Raw genomic sequence first — 18,060 nt, forward strand, 5'->3', positions numbered from 1 at the left:
TCTCGGGCTATATAAGGTAACTCATTTAAACCAAGATTTGCACAATCATGCCCGATCGTGTGCAACCGCTACACCCCCTCCTATAAAAAAGGGGGAACTCTAGGAAGATCATGTTCTCCTGGGGCCAGAAAACACCTCTAAATTAATTTCATTATCTCTAAAGCCCCTTTCTGACTTAAGCATCCGAAGGCCTTCGCTGGAACCCCCGGGCAGGCTTCTTGCAGATCCGCCAGTGACAGCCGTCCGCCACCGCGCCGGCAGCAGAAGCGCCTCCTCCTTGGCTCGCAGTCGCCCCCGGGTCTATTTTCCAGCAACAGATATGATAGGCCCTTTCAAAGTTGGTCTAATAAGTGCTGCTGCTAATTTTTGAACCGAGGTTGGAACGCTTTTCGGCTTGCTTTGAAGCCGGTGAGAACCGAATTGAATGAGATCGGATGAGACCGAGGTGAGGAAGAACTGATCTCTTTCTTCGCTACTTTTCAAGAAGTCTATTTGGCGGAAAATTTTTGGTGTGGGATCCTCTGATGATTAAATTAGAAAAGTAGAGCAACTGTATGGAAAAGAGAAAATTTGTAGAAAATAGTTTCCAAAATAAGCTTAACTAAGAATCTTTCCATTTCTTTGTATAAGGCAGAAAATAAATCAGTTATCTGATTTGGTATAGCATGCCTTAATTGCTTGTATCTTGATAGTATAGTCGGCACCACATTTACGTGGTAACAATCGTGCGAGTAGCACGCAACGGCGGCAATCACATTGATCACGTATTACCTGCAGTGCCACTATAATTGCTGGTCTGAGGAGAACGACACCTCGGTTTTATCCAAAGTTATTGGTGCGGACACCAGTGCCAGGTCAGCCGGTCGCCACAGGATCCAGCCAGCTCAGCGGGTTCCAGCCGATTCAGCCAGCCTGATTTTATTTTAGATTGATTTATTTTATGTTGATTGGGTTTATTTACATATTGTCATTTGGGTTTATTTGCATATTGTCATTTTAGGAGCTTTTTGGAATTATTTTATTTGTAGGGGTTATTTGTTATTTTGTGACCCTATATATATGGGTCCATCCTGATGTTTAGGGTTTAATGAATGAATGATTGCATGAAAATTAATCTTCTTCTTCCTCCTCTCCTCTCCTCTTTCTCTTCTTCTTCCCCTCTTTCTCTCCTCTTTCTCTCTGCATTCCAATCCCTACATCCGTCCTGCGTCAGCTTTGGTATCAGAGCAGGGCTGACTTTGCCTCTGTTGCTGAAGTCGAAGGATCCGGTTTATGGACGGACCCCCGCCGATTCCTTTTCGGCCTTTTCCTCACCTGTATTTTGCTAGATCATTTGCACCGCAAACGCCGGAACGCACGGAAGGTCGTCGCACGGCACGCACCCCGAAGAAGAAGGGTCACTCCATTTCTTCCTTATTCTCTTCCCTATTCATCACCTCACCCGCTGTGAAGAAAAAAGAAGTGAAACCCTCCTGTCGGTCGGCTGCTACCCGGCGTCGATCCACAGAGCTCCTTCGCAAGACGCCGTCGCCGCCTTCATTTCCCTCCGCCGCTGCCTCCGACGCTCTCACCCTTTCTTGGCCGTCCTCCTCTGTCGGATCTCACGCAGAGAAGGAAGGCTCGGTCGCCGGAAACCCCCAAGGCAGCCCGGGAGGCAAATAAGCCGGCCTCCTATCACTGTGAAAGCATCATCCACCGCCACCGTTTCGCCGCGCCGCCGATTTACCTTTGATCGCCGCCGATTCGCCTTCGGTCGCCGCCGTGCTTCCCGGAGGTCTCGAAAGCATTTTGCTGCCACCGACCGTGGCCGGATCCAAGTGAAGGACGTCGCCGCCCCGATCACTGCTGCACCAGCACCCTCTTCCGCCGGCGCAACACCTCCCCGCAACCACCGCCGCAAAATCAGGCGAGATCCGGCGGAAGCGAGCGGACGGTTGAAGGTTGAAGATGATCTACAGTACAGGTAAGGTCTGCACCCGTTAGCCCGTTAACCCATTATCCATTAACCCGAGTCATTTCAAAAAAAAAAAAAAAATTGCGGGTCGGACTGTCCTAGTGGGTTGGGTCTGTTAACCCGATAACCCGACAACCCGACTTGAGTTAAAAAAAAAAAAAAAAAAAAACTGGTTGACGCACGTGACGCGTAAGTCGCGCACGTGCGGGAGGTTTCCTCCTTCCTTTTTTATTTTCCCGATTCCCTGGTTTCGTTTTCTTCTTCTCTTCCGACCACCGTCCCCCGTCAACCCCACACTGTTTCCTCTCCGCCGTCAACACCTCCGCCCACCGCCACCGCTGCCGCCGTCAATTCTTCCGCGTCACCACATCTCCCGTCTCTTTCCTCTACCATAGTTGTGTCACTCCGCCGGCATTCATCGGCCCGGCCGAGTCCACCACCACCACCGTTTTCCGCCCTCCCACCACCGTCAACTTCGGCCTTCCACTGCTGTCAGCGCTCCCCGCTCGCTCCCCACCGCCGCTGCCACGCCTGCTGCTGCACCCCTGCGCTGCGCGCTGCCCCTGCAACTCTTTACTGCCGCTCGCCGCTGCTAAGTTGCTGCCGCACCGCCGCGCCGCCGGGTTGCTCTCACCGCCGCGCCGCCGCATTGCCGTCGCCGCCGTCGACTGCTGCACCACCACTGTCGGCTCTGACAGTCATCACCGCAGACCGCTCCAACCGTCCTGCATCAGCTCCTCCCTGCCAACAGTTGCTCCGACCACCACCACCGGACCCTGCAACGCCGTGACCTTCTTCCCAGCATCATCTCAGCTGGAACATCTTCGGCAAGCACAGGCCTCAATCAGCTCTGGCCCCCAAGTTGCTGATATCAAGTCCACCGAGTTGCTGTGCTCAGACCCGATTCGCGCTATTTGCTTCTGGTTGTCACCCCAACCCAGATCAGGTTTCTTCCCTTACTACAAATTCTATTTGTTTGTCTAAATTTAGAATTAATTAACTCTTAAGTGCTCTATTGATATTGCTTCCTGAAAATTCAACACATCCACTCCAAACAACACCAAAACCCTACTAGTGGCCTATCTTTGTTATTAATTTTAGGGCTATCTAATCTTTGGGAGTTCTTTTAGGCTCTGTGCAGCCCTGCAACGCACTGAAAACTAGTACTATTTGACTGCAACTACTTATCTGAATTTATTACGTAATTCAAAGCCAATTTCAATTGCTTGAGTTAGCTTCCGATTATATTGAGCATATACCTTGCTATATTAAATTACTTTCATGCATTAGGTCTACTTAGGAACCTCTATAGTTGGTAGGATCATACATTTTGTTATTCATTTTATGCATCTACGTAGTGGTTGTGTCGCATCTCATCCTAAGTCCCAATTAGGCATGGATTCCAAAATCGAAGCCCTATTAAAAGCTATCCACGACACTAATATTCAAGTCCAAAATACCAATGCCCAAGTCCAAGCAAACAACGCCCAAATTCATGACCTAACCACAATGTCCACCCAGGTTAATGCCCGACTCGATTCAATTGAGGTTTCACTTCAAAGGGTTATTGGATCCCAAAGAGCTAGTACTCCCCATTTACCGGGTGTTGATGAGGACGACATCCTAGAACAACAAGCCTCGGTTCGGCAGGACCACTTTGATAATAGGTTTGTTCCAGGTCACCATTATGCCTTCCCTCGCCCTAGAGGACCTGGTCCCATTCCTCATGTTGATAGAGGTCACCGACATACCGTAGAACCCAGAGAACCTCGTGATCCTGATGAAAATGTAATGCGAGGCATTAGGGTTGAAGCCCCCACTTTTGATGGTCGTCTTGATCCGAAGGTTTTTTCCGATTGGTTACGCGAGATGGACCACTTCTTTGAGTGGTATAATTTGTCTGAAAAGAAGAAGGTTCGGTTCGCCAGAATGAAGCTCATTGGTCGAGCTAAACTTTTCTGGCAAAGTACCGAACATCTGTTAGCTAGGAGACATCAACATGAAGTAACTGATTGGGTAGAGATGAAAGAGAGACTTAAAGAAAAATACCTGCCCCTTAACTACCAAGACGATCTCCTATATCGATGGAACACTAAGTCCACATTTGTAAGAGGCCCTGACACACGGAGCACTCCCACCGGCCTTAATTCCTTAGGGTCCAAACCTTCTGTAGGGTCCACTACTCATAGGCCCCCTCCTACTGCCCATGTCACAGGCCGAGACACTAATGGCAAGGGAATGCTTGGTGAGCCTCCCAAACCACATTCCAAAATTTGGTGTTACAAATGCCAAGGTTTTGGTCACGTTACCTCCCAATGTGCGAACAAATTTTTCGTTATTGCTCAGCAAGAGCAGGGAGGTGACATAGATGACTTAGAGGAGCAAATCTATGAACCAAACCTCGATGACATTCAGGACATTGAGGAAGAGTATGATGACAAACCTGAAACCCTAGGATGCACCCACACTCCACCTAGCTCGCTTGCACAGTCAGATAACGAGTCTGACCAGTCTACCATGAGTGTAGTTGGATATGCCCTCGCACAACCCATCGAAATTGATATTAGGATTTCTGAGCCTGCATATGCATTTACACAACACATTCATAAGTTGTATCAGGAAATCCATAAGGGCATTCATGCATGTACTGCTCAGTATAAGATGCAAGCTGATTTCCGTGCTAAAGAATTTCAAACTTGGGGTTACGTAATGATCCATCTTAAGGAATTGCAGTCTCTTAGTATTGGACCATTCAGGGTGTTGCACAAGGATGGCACTGACGCCTATGCCATTGACTTTCCATTTGATTTCGGTCATAGCCTTACTATTAATATTAAAGATTTGGTTGCAATCCCTGATGACTCTTTTGCTGCACACTCTCCTGCGCCTGATGTTTATCCTATTATTGATTCCATGCCATCTTCGTTTCCTTTTACCCCCCATCGAGCACAAAAAGAGTATATTGATTCTATTTTAGCCGAGCAAATAGTTTTTACCAGTGATGGAGGCATCCAACATTTCCTGGTTCGTTGGTGAGGACGACCAAGGTCCGGCTACACTTGGATCCAGCGCGAGGAGATACCGCCGATTGACCCGGACTTGTTGGCGTACTACCGGGGCTTTACCGAGCCGCTTTCGTCGAGGTCGACTTCTTTCCACCCGAGGAGAGTTGGTGCGGACACCAGTGCCAGGTCAGCCGGTCGCCACAGGATCCAGCCAGCTCAGCGGGTTCCAGCCGATTCAACCAGCCTGATTTTATTTTAGATTGATTTATTTTATGTTGATTGGGTTTATTTACATATTGTCATTTGGGTTTATTTGCATATTGTCATTTTAGGAGCTTTTTGGAATTATTTTATTTGTAGGGGTTATTTGTTATTTTGTGACCCTATATATATGGGTCCATCCTGATGTTTAGGGTTTAATGAATGAATGATTGCATGAAAATTAATCTTCTTCTTCCTCCTCTCCTCTCCTCTTTCTCTTCTTCTTCCCCTCTTTCTCTCCTCTTTCTCTCTGCATTCCAATCCCTACATCCATCCTGCGTCAGCTATTCATTTCAGATATTCCGAATTCAAGAAGATTGGTTGAAGCGGAGGTCAAGATGTTCAATATTTTTTTTATCAATAAATATTATATTTTGTTGAATTATATTAATCATTATTCCAAACACCGAAACAATCCTCTTTTCTCCTAAATAAATGGTGGAATTTATTCAAAATTTCTGCAGCATGGTAGCCTATGAATGCATGTTGTGTTTCATCTTCTGGTTTCTAAAGTTAACTAGGAAAAGTTGTACGGTATTGCATCCACATGGGAAACAAATACATTCCCCAGCATCGAGCAACGGAATCAAATTTTAGTTCGTCATTCAATTGAAGTAGCGTCGGCTGCATGCATTTAACATAGCATTTCAGATTTTGGTGCTAAATAGCAGATGCAAGTCAATTTGCTGAATCCATATTTAAGAGACAGTTCACTGTTCAGCTTGGCAATTGCGTTGCTGCGAAAGATAGTCATGAGGTTGCTTACTAACCAGGAGCTTATTAGTACGGCGAGGGGTGAGGACAATCCAGTATTGTGAGGAGTGCACGGAGACCAAGGAGACTATGTATCATATTCTTTTACAGTATGCTAGAGCCAGGGGGATTTTGGTAGATCACCTTCTCTGTTGCCCCACTCAGTCGAGTCGGCACAGGATTTGATTCATCGGCTGAGAGTCTCCATACGAGGCGGTGATCCCTTGGGCATATTTGACTTATTATATTTGGTTGGACATGAATGCTGGCCTGTTTGAGGGCAGGAGGTTACCTCCGGGGATAGTGGTGGACAGAGCAATGTTTCATGTGAGGGAGATCACTACAGCTGCCGCTAGGTTCTCTTCTAGGATGGCCAGGGACATCTGGGGTATTTTTTCTGCTGTCACAGCACCCAGGTTCGTCTTTGTTTCTTGGATACCCCCACCTCTTGGTCATCTCAAAATTAACTTCGATGATAGTATGTTGGTGGATGGAGTGTCCGACGGAGTTGGCTTCATGATCAGCGATCATCTCGGTAGGATGATAGCAGCTGGTGGCCATCGCACGCCTGGACTTACTGCAGTTGGGGCGGAGCTGCGGGCAGCTTGGGAAGAGATATCCTATGTGATGCGGGTACTTGGTGTCGAGCATATATGCCTTGAGGGGACTTCTTTATAGTGATCGACTGAATTCGGGGAGTGGACAGATATGATAATGGTCATCCTCTTATCCGTGATACCCGTAGATTGACTCAAAAGCTGAGCGATTTTCAGGCATTACATGTTTTTCAGGAGGCGAACAGTGCAGTAGAATGGGTTGCCTCATTTGTTGTCCGGTACTCTGGAGAGATCATATGGACATCTGTAGGAAACATTGCTTCTACCTTGTACTTTTTACTTTCTTTTGATATGGTTGGATGTACTTAAGTTAGAGCTATATGAAATACCGTTTTTATTAAAAAAAAAAAAAAGAAGAAGGAGAAGAAGAAGAAGAAGAAAAGAAGAAGAAGAAGAAGATATCTGCAAAAATTTTATAAAGGAAAGAGCTAGAGAACACCTGCATATAACCACTCCGTTGACCGTCGATTCGTTTGTTGAGAGATGAATTAGCTACTTACAGAAAATCTATGCTTGCGGTTGGCTTATTATGTATAAGCAAAACCGCGATTGGCTTTCCAAGTACACCCAACTCCCGCGGTCAAGCGATGCTTATCATCGAAAAGCTGGTGCACTAATTACTTGACCGGAAATTAAACCAGTACGAGCCGTCTGATGATTCGTTTTTTTTTTTCTTTTGGTGACAGATGAAGGACCTCTATGCAGGGGCGGCCCAATACATCTGGGGGCCCAAGGCGAATTCAGTAAATGGGGCCTCTTTTTTTTAAATAATATTTTTTTAATAAATATAAAATACTTAAAAAAATGTTATGGAAATAGATTGCTGTCAAGTACACTATTTCAACAAAGATGCATTAATCTAATAAAGGTCGACAAAAAGCCTCTTCAGTTTAATATAATTCTTGAATGAAAATATTAAAAAAAATATTTAAAAAAAAAGAGCCATGGAACTGTTCTTGGCAATACTGTTTACCATGTGAAGCAAGAGCAAAATAGGAAAAAGGCCATCCCATGGCGCTTCACGGTCAAAAAATTTGTCCAAGAGAAAGTAGGGTCATTATGGGAAATTCACTCCATCTAATTAATAAAAGTCCCATCCCACCATCTTCCCTTCAAGTGAGTACCCAAGCAGCCCCTGCAACATCACGGAACAGCAGCCATTCAACCCCCCCTCCCTCCTTCTCTTTCTCTACCCTCCTTTTCTTTTGCTAAAGACCATCTCCCCCTTCAAGTGAGCACCGAAGCTGCAACTGCAACATCACGGCACAGCAGCCATTCAACCCCCTCCCTCCTTTTCTCTCTCTACCACCCAAGAGGGGAGAAGAAACCGAGAGGAGAAAATTAAAAGAATCTCCACCCTCCAAGAAGTCCATCTCCAATCCCCCTATCTTTCTTCCTGATGGCCCAGCTGGATCAGGAGTAATGTGAGGGAAGGAAAACCAAGACCAAAACCAAAAAAGAGAAGGGATGAAAGATAAGAGTGGCTTCAAGTGTGTATGAAGCCAACCAAATCCCTCCTCTCTCTCTCTCTCTCCACCCAAAACAAAACTACTGTCCCCAACTTCCCCGATTGCCCCCTGCAGGCCAGGAAACCCTCCACCTCCCTTCCATCAAGGGAGAAGACTCGTAGCTAGCTTCTGCTCCCGGAGGCCTTCCATTGGCCCGGAGCCTTAGGCGACCGCCTCAGTCGCCTAGGACTCGGGCCGGCCCTGCCTCTATGATTGAGAGGAGGAGCCACGCCCAGTACCTGCTCAGCGTCCAAACACCCTCTCTTATCGGGCGGTGTGAATGTGGACGTATATGACGCTGCCCACCCCTCCACTTTCCAGTGAGTGCGCATGGACCGACCGTGAGCTAGGAAATTGGTGGTGTGATGGTAACCTTTCCTAACTCGAGACTTCCCTCTTTTGAGTTTTGAGCGACGATATGGGCTTAGTTAATTTGTGACATACGACCCCTCCGATACAAGCACTGGGCTGAGGCCACAGAGAAAACGCCACTCCGTCATGGCCATTTCAAAAGCTGTGACGTTCTCCCGCACTGCGCTTCTTGTCCTCCTGCATCCTACCCTCCCTCCCTTTGTGCAGGATAACGTGTTGTTTCATACTTTCATGGGGGTTTGGGGCCCTTAGTTCTGCTTATATCTGCAAGGAAACAGACAAGATCTGAAGAAAAAGATGCAGCCATTTCAGTCCTACCGACAGTGACGCATATTATTGAATACAATTATGAGTCAAGGCAATAGGGATGCTCACATGGTATGTCAAGATCGAGTCTTGCAATAGTGCTCCTTCCCGACGCCTCTCGCGATTCCTCCCGACTTTCTAAAGAGAGACCATTGAAGAAAAGCATCAAACCTTTTTTTTTTCCCAAAAAATTGTCTTCTCAAGAAATATCTCCTTAAGAACAATCATCCAAGAATAACTTGCAGAGTTATGTTCATGTTGGGGGAATAAGATTTTTCCCCCCACGTGACACAAATGCCCCCAAGAAGCCGCACAATCGCCGACCCTGAACAGCCGAAGTCGGAACGCCCGACCTCAAGACATCCGACCTCGAGACCTCCGATCTAGGAAAGTCCTGATGCTCAAGGTCTACCCTTGTCAGCCACCTACTACGGCCGTACTCCTCCGAGGTCCAACTGAGGACCATACCCTGCCACTGCTTCAGCATTTATTGCGCATGGCCGCTGTAACCCTCCGGTTCACTCTACAATTAATGCGGATCTCCGGCTTACTCCACAATTAATGCGGATCTCCGGCTTACTCCACCATTAATGCGGATCTCCGGCTTACTCTACAATTAATGTGGATCTCCGGCTTACCCCACCATTAATGCGCATGGCTCCTGACATCTACGGATCCTCGGCTCTCCACGGCAAGTTAGCCCAGCAGAGTCTGGTCAACCATGATAAGTCTCTAATCTCGGCCATACCTCCGACACCAATGCAATGATTCGCCTGGTAGCGTACTGGTTCGGGTCGTACGATGCCCTCACCGCCGACATCAGTACAATGATTCGCCTGACCGTGTGCTGACCTGAGCCACATGCCGAGCCGTACTATGGCCTCGTCCTGTTACATCACAGGTAAACCGACCCCCACCTATAAAAGGGAGCCTTGGCCTCTCAGGAGGGGGTTGGAAAATTCCGCGCCTTACAAGCACTGTTCATCTCCTCCTTACACTATCTGCCCCCTCCCTGACTTGAGCGTCGGAGGGCCGGCACCGGAAAACCCGGCCACCGGTTTGTCTGCAGGCACCCAGACGGAGGACGCCGCCCGCTAACGGATCGCTGCCCCGCCGTGAGGACCCCCAGCTCCCTCTCTCCGGCCACCCCAGACGAAGGACGCCGCCCGCCGACTGGTCGCCGCCCCGCCGTGGTGACCCGCAGCTCCCTCTCCCTCGACCGAAGATTGCCCCCGGGTCCAATTTCCAGCAACAGTTGGCGCTAGAGGAAGGGCCCGAGTAGCAGTCATGAAGTTGAGAAGTAAGGGAGCCTCCAACGTCTCCCGGCGTCCCCCGCAGAGTCCTGGACGCTCTGTCCAGAATTCTCCAACTCCGGCTGACCCAGTTCCTCAGGTCCAGCCGGAACAGTTCAACGCCTTAGTACAGCAAGTCCAGGCCCTGGCCGCCGCCGTTCAGGGCCTGCGACGCGAGGAAGCTTTACCAACGCTTCCCCCGCGGGCCCAGGTCCCGCCGGAATTTCTTCCCAACGGCCCGGTTCTCCCCGGCCAGAATCTACATGGCTCCTCCAGAGCCAATAACGAAGAACGGACTTCCCCCCAGAGAGAGCTACCGGGGGAGGATCTCAACAGAAGACTCCAGCCTTCTGAGGCTGAGTCAGCCTCGGACCGCCGTGAGCCGGCGCAAACCGCGGCGACAATCCCGCGGGTGGGGGAGCTCGACAGAAAGGTTGAGCACTTGGAGCGCCAAATTGCAACGCTCCACAGTAAGAAGGCGAGGCAGGAGGGAGACTTTGAGTTCACTACCAAGTCCCCCTTCTCCTGCCGGATCGAGGATGAGCCGGTTCCCGCAAGGTTCAAAATGCCTCAGATGGAGCCCTACAGTGGAATCACCGACCCTCTCGACCACTTGGAGAGCTATCGGGCCCTCATGGCCCTACAAGGGTCCTCGGAGGCCATACTTTGCAAGGCCTTCCCAGCAACCCTCCGAGGGACCGCTCGGCTTTGGTTTTCTGGACTAAAGCCGAACATGGTGTCCTCTTTTGAGCAACTCGGCAGGCAGTTCGCCACCAACTTTGCTGCCAGCCGGCGCCAGCGACGGACGTCAGACTCCCTCCTCGACATCAAACAGAAAGAGGGGGAGTCCTCAAGGAATACCTGGACCGCTTCACCGCCGCCACATGGGAGGTTCGCGAGCTAGACCAGTCGATAGCCATGTCGGCTCTGAAGACTGGGGTTCGCTCCTACCGATTCCTCTTCTCCATCGAGAAGAGCTTCCCGGCCGACTTCACTGAAATGTTGGCCCGGGCCTGGAAGTATGCCAAGGCCGAGGAGGCAGTTGCCTCTAGGCGGAGAGCAATCGAGCCCGCCTCTAAGAAGCAGAAGAAGCGCCGCGAGGAGCGCAGCCAACAGAGGAGCCGATCCCCTCGCCATGAGAAGAATCTCTCCAGACTGAGAAGCCCGCCCCGTCAGCAGGGGCGACCTCAGCAGATGACCCCTCCTCGACCGAGGTCCCCACCACGGCCTCGGACGTACCCGGAAAAGTACGAGAACTATACACCCGTCAACGCCCCCCGGGCCGAGATCCTGATGGAAATTGAGGGTCGGGACTTCTTCCGACCCCCGCCGCCTATGTGAGACACGGGATTTCCCCGTAATCCCAGGAAGTACTGTCGCTTCCACCGAGACCGTGGGCACGACACGGAGGACTGCTTCCAGCTCCGGGACGAGATAGAAGCACTCATCCGTCGAGGAGTACTCAACCGGTTCGTGAGAAACCGGCGCGAGGAAAGGAGGCCGGCGGAGGATGTCGTACCAACCGAAAATTCGGACGACAACAGGCCCATTGCCGGCACCATCAACATGATTGGAAGGGCCTCAGTAGGAGCAGCCGCCCCGGGAGCACCCCCGAAACGCCCACGCACTGATGAAGTCATCTCGTTCTCGGACGAGGACTTAGAAGGGGTCGAGACCCCTCACGATGACGCTGTAGTCATCTCAATGATTGTAAATAAGTTCGATGTAAAGCGTGTCCTAGTTGACAATGGAAGCTCAGCCAACATTTTGTATTATCATGCCTACCAAAAAATGGGGTTGACAGAAGGACATCTCCGGAGGATCAACACCCCACTGGTCGGGTTCACCGGAGATTCGGTCCCGGTCGAAGGTGAGACCAGCTTCCTTGTCACAGTTGGCCTCGCCCCCCGGGAGAGCACTGTGAGGACGGACTTCCTGGTGGTCCGACTGCCCTCGGTCTACAACGCCATCCTTGGGCGGCCAGGGCTGAATGCCCTTCGAGCCGTAGTTTCAACCCACCACCTGCTTATGCGGTTCCCTACCGGCCAAGGAGTAGGCGAGGTCCGAGGAGACCAGCTGGTCGCCAAGCAATGCTACACGGCGGCCCACGGAGTAAAGCAATCGACCGAGGCGACAATTCAGCCAACGGGCCCTTCATTGCCCATAGAAACCCTCGATGCGAGGGACACCCTCTGGAAGAAGCAAGTAGAGCCCGGTGAGCTTCTTGTTCAAGTTCCACTAAAAGAAAATTTTCCCGAGCTAACCGTGCAGGTCGGCTCCGGCCTCGGCGCCCGCGAGAGGGATCGCCTCGTCAGCTTCCTGCGGGACAATGCTGACGTCTTCGCCTGGTCGCCTGCGGACGTGCCGGAAATTGACCCTGAGGTCATGGTTCACCAACTCCAGGTGAGGCCAACCAGCAGGCCTGTAAAGCAGAAGAAAAGGGGCTCCGCCCCGGAACGGCAACGTGCTGCGGTCGAGGAGGTGGACAAACTCCTCGAAGCCGGCTTCATCCGGGAGGTCTCCTACCCGGACTGGCTCGCCAACGTAGTCCTCGTAAAGAAGGCCAACGGGAAATGGCGTATGTGCGTGGACTACACCGACCTGAACAAGGCCTGCCCGAAAGACAGCTTTCCCCTTCCAAGCATCGACCAGCTCGTCGACTCTACTTCAGGGCACCAACTGCTAACTTTTATGGACGCCTTTTCAGGGTACAATCAAATCCGAATGGCGCCAGAAGACGAGAAAAAGACGGCCTTCATCACCGACAAGGGCACCTACTGCTACAAGGTGATGCCCTTTGGCCTGAAAAATGCTGGGGCCACCTATCAGAGACTGGTCAGCCAAATTTTCAAAGACCAGATCGGCCGAAATATGGAAGTCTACGTGGACGACATGCTGGTGAAAAGCCGAGCGGCAGAACACCACATAGCCGATCTCGACGAGACATTCGCCAAGCTCAGAAGATACAAAATGAAGCTCGACCCGGCGAAATGTGCGTTCGGGGTCACCTCGGGCAAGTTCCTGGGTTTCATAGTGACCCAGCGCGGAATTGAAGCCAACTCGGAGAAAATCCGGGCACTGCAAGAGATGTCGCCTCCGAAGACAGTTAAGGAGGTGCAGCGGCTCGCAGGGCGAGTTGCCGCCTTGGGAAGGTTCGTCTCTCGGTCAGCCGAGCGCTGCCTCCCTTTCTTCAAAAGCCTCAAACGGCCGAAAGACTTCCGGTGGTCAGAAGAATGCCGCGAGCCTTTGAAGAGCTCCGGAGCCTTCTGGCCTCTCCCCCGCTGCTCACCAAGCCCCAGAAGGACGAGGTTCTTTATCTATACCTGGCCGTCTCTCCGGCCGCAGTGAGCTCAGTCCTCGTCCGGAAAGAGGACAAGCTCCAAAAGCCGGTCTATTACACCAGCCGGGTTCTCAGGGATGCTGAGACCCGATATTCTAAACTTGAGAAGACCATCTTCGCTCTCATCATCTCGGCTCGGAGACTCAGGCCTTACTTCCAAGCCCACACAATAGCTATATTGACCGACCAGCCTATGAAGCAAATATTGCAAAGGTCGGATCGTGCGGGGAGGATCGCCAAATGGGCGGTTGAGCTCGAGAAATTTGACCTCGAGTATCGGCCCAGGCCGGCTATCAAGGCCCAAATACTCGCCAACTTCATCGTGGAGTGTACCCTGCCGGACGACCCCGAGTTGCCACCCGTATCCGCGGAGGAAGCCCCGAGGCAGCCATGGGTCCTGCACTCGGACGGGTCTTCAACCTCGGGGGGTAGTGGAGCCGGACTCATCCTCACCAGTCCAGACGGAGTGGTGGCCGAGCAAGCCTTGCGCCTCGAGTTCCCAGCTTCGAACAACGAGGCCGAGTATGAGGCCCTCATCGCCGGGCTCAAGCTGGCGAAAGAACTGAAAGTGGAAGAACTGACGGCTTAAAGCGACTCCCAGCTGGTAGTGAACCAGATTCAAGGAGACTTTGAAGCTAAAGAGCCATCCATGCAAAAGTATCTCCAAAAGGTGCGGAAACTTACGTCTGCCCTGAATTCTTTCAATATTCAGTACATTCCCAGGGCGGAAAACTTCAGGGCAGACCAGCTGTCCAAATTGGCAACCTCCCGCATGAGCGAGCTTCCCAAGGGAACAACGCTCGAGTATCTTCAGATCCCCAGCACGGAAGAACCCGAGCCCACCATGTGCATCGACTCCGAGCCAAGCTGGATCGATGGGCTCGTCTGCTACCTCCAAGACGGGACCTTACCTCATGACGAGACGGAGGCTCGCCGAATCAAGCGCCAAGCCCCCCGGTATGTCCTGTACGAGAATAGACTTTATCGTCGATCATTCACTTCTCCCCTTCTCAGATGCCTCCGCCCCTCCGAGGCGGACTATGCTCTCCGAGAGGTCCATGAAGGGATCTGCGGAAATCACATGGGGAGTCGGGCACTGGCCCACAAGATCCTGCGTCAAGGATATTACTGGCCCACACTCCAGAAGGATGCGACGGATTTCGTCCGGAAATGCGATCGGTGCCAGCGAAACGCCAATATCCAGCGCCGACCTTTGGCCCTGCTGACTTCTATCATCGCCCCCTGGCCATTTGCCCAATGGGGGATCGACATCCTGGGGCCCTTTCCCCAAGCCTCCGGACAAAGGAAGTTCCTGGTCGTCTCCATCGACTACTTCACCAAATGGGTCGAGGCCGAACCCGTCGCCCGGATCACCGAGCAAAAGATGCGGGACTTCGTGTGGAAGTCCATAATCTGCAGATTCGGACTACCCCGTATCCTTATATCTGACAATGGTCGACAATTTGACAATGTTCATTTCAGAAAATTTTGCTCTGAGCTCGGCATTGATCACCGTTTCACCTCGGTCGCTCACCCCCAGACAAACGGGGAAACTGAGATAACTAATCGCACTATTTTGCAGGGACTCAAGGCTAGGCTTGATCGGTCCAAAGGACAGTGGGTCGAGGACTTGTACAATGTCCTTTGGGCGTACCGGACCACGTTCCGACTGCCCACGGGAGAGACTCCCTTCAACCTAGCATACGGCACTGAGGCCGTCATCCCGTTGGAGATCGGCCTGCCTTCTCCAAGGGTGGAGCATTACGACCCCGACACCAATTCCTCCCAGCTCAGGAGCAACTTGGACCTCGTCGAAGAGACAAGAGAGGTTGCCCGGGTCCGCATGGCGAGATACCAACAGCGAACGGCCCAATACTACAACTCTAGAGTTAAACCCAAGCTCTTCAAAGTGGGGGACCTCGTCCTCAGGAGAGCCGAGGCTTCTCAACCGACCGAGCAAGAAAAGCTCGCCCCAAATTGGGAAGGGCCGTATCAAATCGCCCGGGTGCAACGACCAGGGGCGTATAAATTAAAGTCCCTAGAGGGGACCCTGATCCCGCGAAGCTGGAACTCCGAGAATCTACGAATGTACTACCAGTAAAACCCCTAGGGGTTCAAGACAATCAGGACAATGGGCTCAGTTCCTTTTCTGCAAATAATTCTCTTATCTTGATGACTGTAATTCTCTTCTAATGTTGGGCCGTCTGTGATCCTCAGATTCCCCGGCCAAAATCGGGATGCCTCGAGACTCGACCGTAGAGTCCCAGACTCCCTCGACCTCGGGAAGAAGCCGTGAGGGGTGGAAAGGGTGGTTCCACCCGGGGCGCCACAAAGTGGACCCCCGGGAGCGGTCGACGATTCCCGATCCCCGAAGCGGACAATACTTTCCCTCGACTAAGGTCGGGATGCCCCGAGGGTCGACCGTAGAGAACCAGACTCCCTCGACCTCGGGAAGAAGCCGTGAGGGGTGGAAAGGGTGGTTCCACCCGGGGCGCCACAAAGTGGACCCCCGGGAGCGGTCGACGATCCCCGATCCCCGAAGCGGACAATACTTTCCCTCGACTAAGGTCGGGATGTCCCGAGGGTCGACCGTAGAGAACCAGACTCCCTCGACCTCGGGAAGAAGCCGTGAGGGGTGGAAAGGGTGGTTCCACCCGGGGCGCCACAAAGTGGACCCCCGGGAGCGGTCGACGATCCCCGAAGCGGACAATACTTTCCCTCGACTAAGGTCGGGATGCCCCGAGGGTCGACCGTAGAGAACCAGACTCCCTCGACCTCGGGAAGAAGCCGTGAGGGGTGGAAAGGGTGGTTCCACCCGGGGCGCCACAAAGTGGACCCCCGGGAGCGGTCGACGATCCCCGATCCCCGAAGCGGACAATACTTTTCCTCGACTAAGGTCGGGATGCCCCGAGGGTCGACCGTAGAGAACCAGACTTCCTCGACCTCGGGAAGAAGCCGTGAGGGGTGGAAAGGGTGGTTCCACCCGGGGCGCCACAAAGTGGACCCCCGGGAGCGGTCGACGATCCCCGATCCCCGAAGCGGACAATACTTTCCCTCGACTAAGGTCGGGATGCCCCGAGGGTCGACCGTAGAGAACCAGACTCCCTCGACCTCGGGAAGAAGCCGTGAGGGGTGGAAAGGGTGGTTCCACCCGGGGCGCCACAAAGTGGACCCCCGGGAGCGGTCGACGATCCCCGATCCCCGAAGCGGACAATACTTTCCCTCGACTAAGGTCGGGATGCCCCGAGGGTCGACCGTAGAGAATCAGACTCCCTCGACCTCGGGAAGAAGCCGTGAGAGGTGGAAAGGGTGGTTCCACCCGGGGCGCCACAAAGTGGACCCCCGGGAGCGGTCGACGATCCCCGATCCTCGAAGCGGACAATACTTTCCCTCGACTAAGGTCGGGATGCCCCGAGGGTCGACCGTAGAGAACCAGACTCCCTCGACCTCGGGAAGAAGCCGTGAGGGGTGGAAAGGGTGGTTCCACCCGGGGCGCCACAAAGTGGACCCCCGGGAGCGGTCGACGATCCCCGATCCCCGAAGCGGACAATACTTTCCCTCGACTAAGGTCGGGATGCCCCGAGGGTCGACCGTAGAGAACCAGACTCCCTCGACCTCGGGAAGAAGCCGTGAGGGGTGAAAAGGGTGGTTCCACCCGGGGCGCCACAAAGTGGACCCCCGAGAGCGGTCGACGATCCCCGATCCCCTGACAAACGATTCCTCGACTAAGGTCGGGATGCCCCGAGTGTCGACCGTAGAGAACCAGACTCCCTCGACCTCGGGAAGCGTCGCAGGTCGGTAGAGCGTGCCCAGACCCACCGACCTGACGAACGATCCCTCGACTAAGGTCGGGATGCCCCGAGGGTCGACCGTAGAGTCCCAAACTCCCTCGACCTCGGGACGAAGCCGTGAGGGGTGGAAAGGGTGGTTCCACCCGGGGCGCCACAAAGTGGACCCCCGGGAGCGGTCGACGATCCCCGATTCCCTGACGAACGATTCCTCGACTAAGGTCGGGATGCCCCGAGGGTCGACCGTAGAGTCTCAAACTCCCTCGACCTCGGGACGAAGCCGTGAGGGGTGGAAAGGGTGGTTCCACCCGGGGCGCCACAAAGTGGACCCCCGGGAGCGGTCGACGATCCCCGATCCCCGAAGCGGACAATACTTTCTGAAGCAGAGCTCTGCCATTGAACTAGCGCGCACCCTACTTCGGTAGAGCGCCCACAGGCCCGCCGACCTGACACAAGACTCCTCGACTAAGGTTAAGGCGCCCCGGGGTCCGACCAGAGGGTCTCAAGCTCCCTCGACCTCGAAAAGAACTGTAGATCAATAAAGCCTCCCCAGATCCTCTCAACTTCGGTGGGTGTCGTCGGGTCCGTGAGAAGCCCGAGCCCCCCTACAAGTCAAAATGACTCCGGAGGACGACGAGGAAGGGAAGCAACCTACTCCGCCATGTGGAACACAACTCCAAGAATGCAAGAGGTACATCTAACTCGATGCCCTCCTTGTCAAATTTTATCTACATACCGCTAATCATCTAACGTTGGAGTCCTACCCCGCCCCAAAGTCGGGCTACTCCAATGGGTCGGCTTAAGACCGATCTCCTAACTACATTATGCATGCTCCGTTCGACAAGTCTCCACTCGTCAAGTCTC

The sequence above is a fragment of the Phoenix dactylifera genome, chromosome 14, assembly GCF_051530095.1.
Source record: "Phoenix dactylifera cultivar Ajwa chromosome 14, Ajwa_hap1_PhDact_Kaust_v1.1, whole genome shotgun sequence".
In the NCBI taxonomy this organism is placed as follows: domain Eukaryota; kingdom Viridiplantae; phylum Streptophyta; class Magnoliopsida; order Arecales; family Arecaceae; genus Phoenix; species Phoenix dactylifera.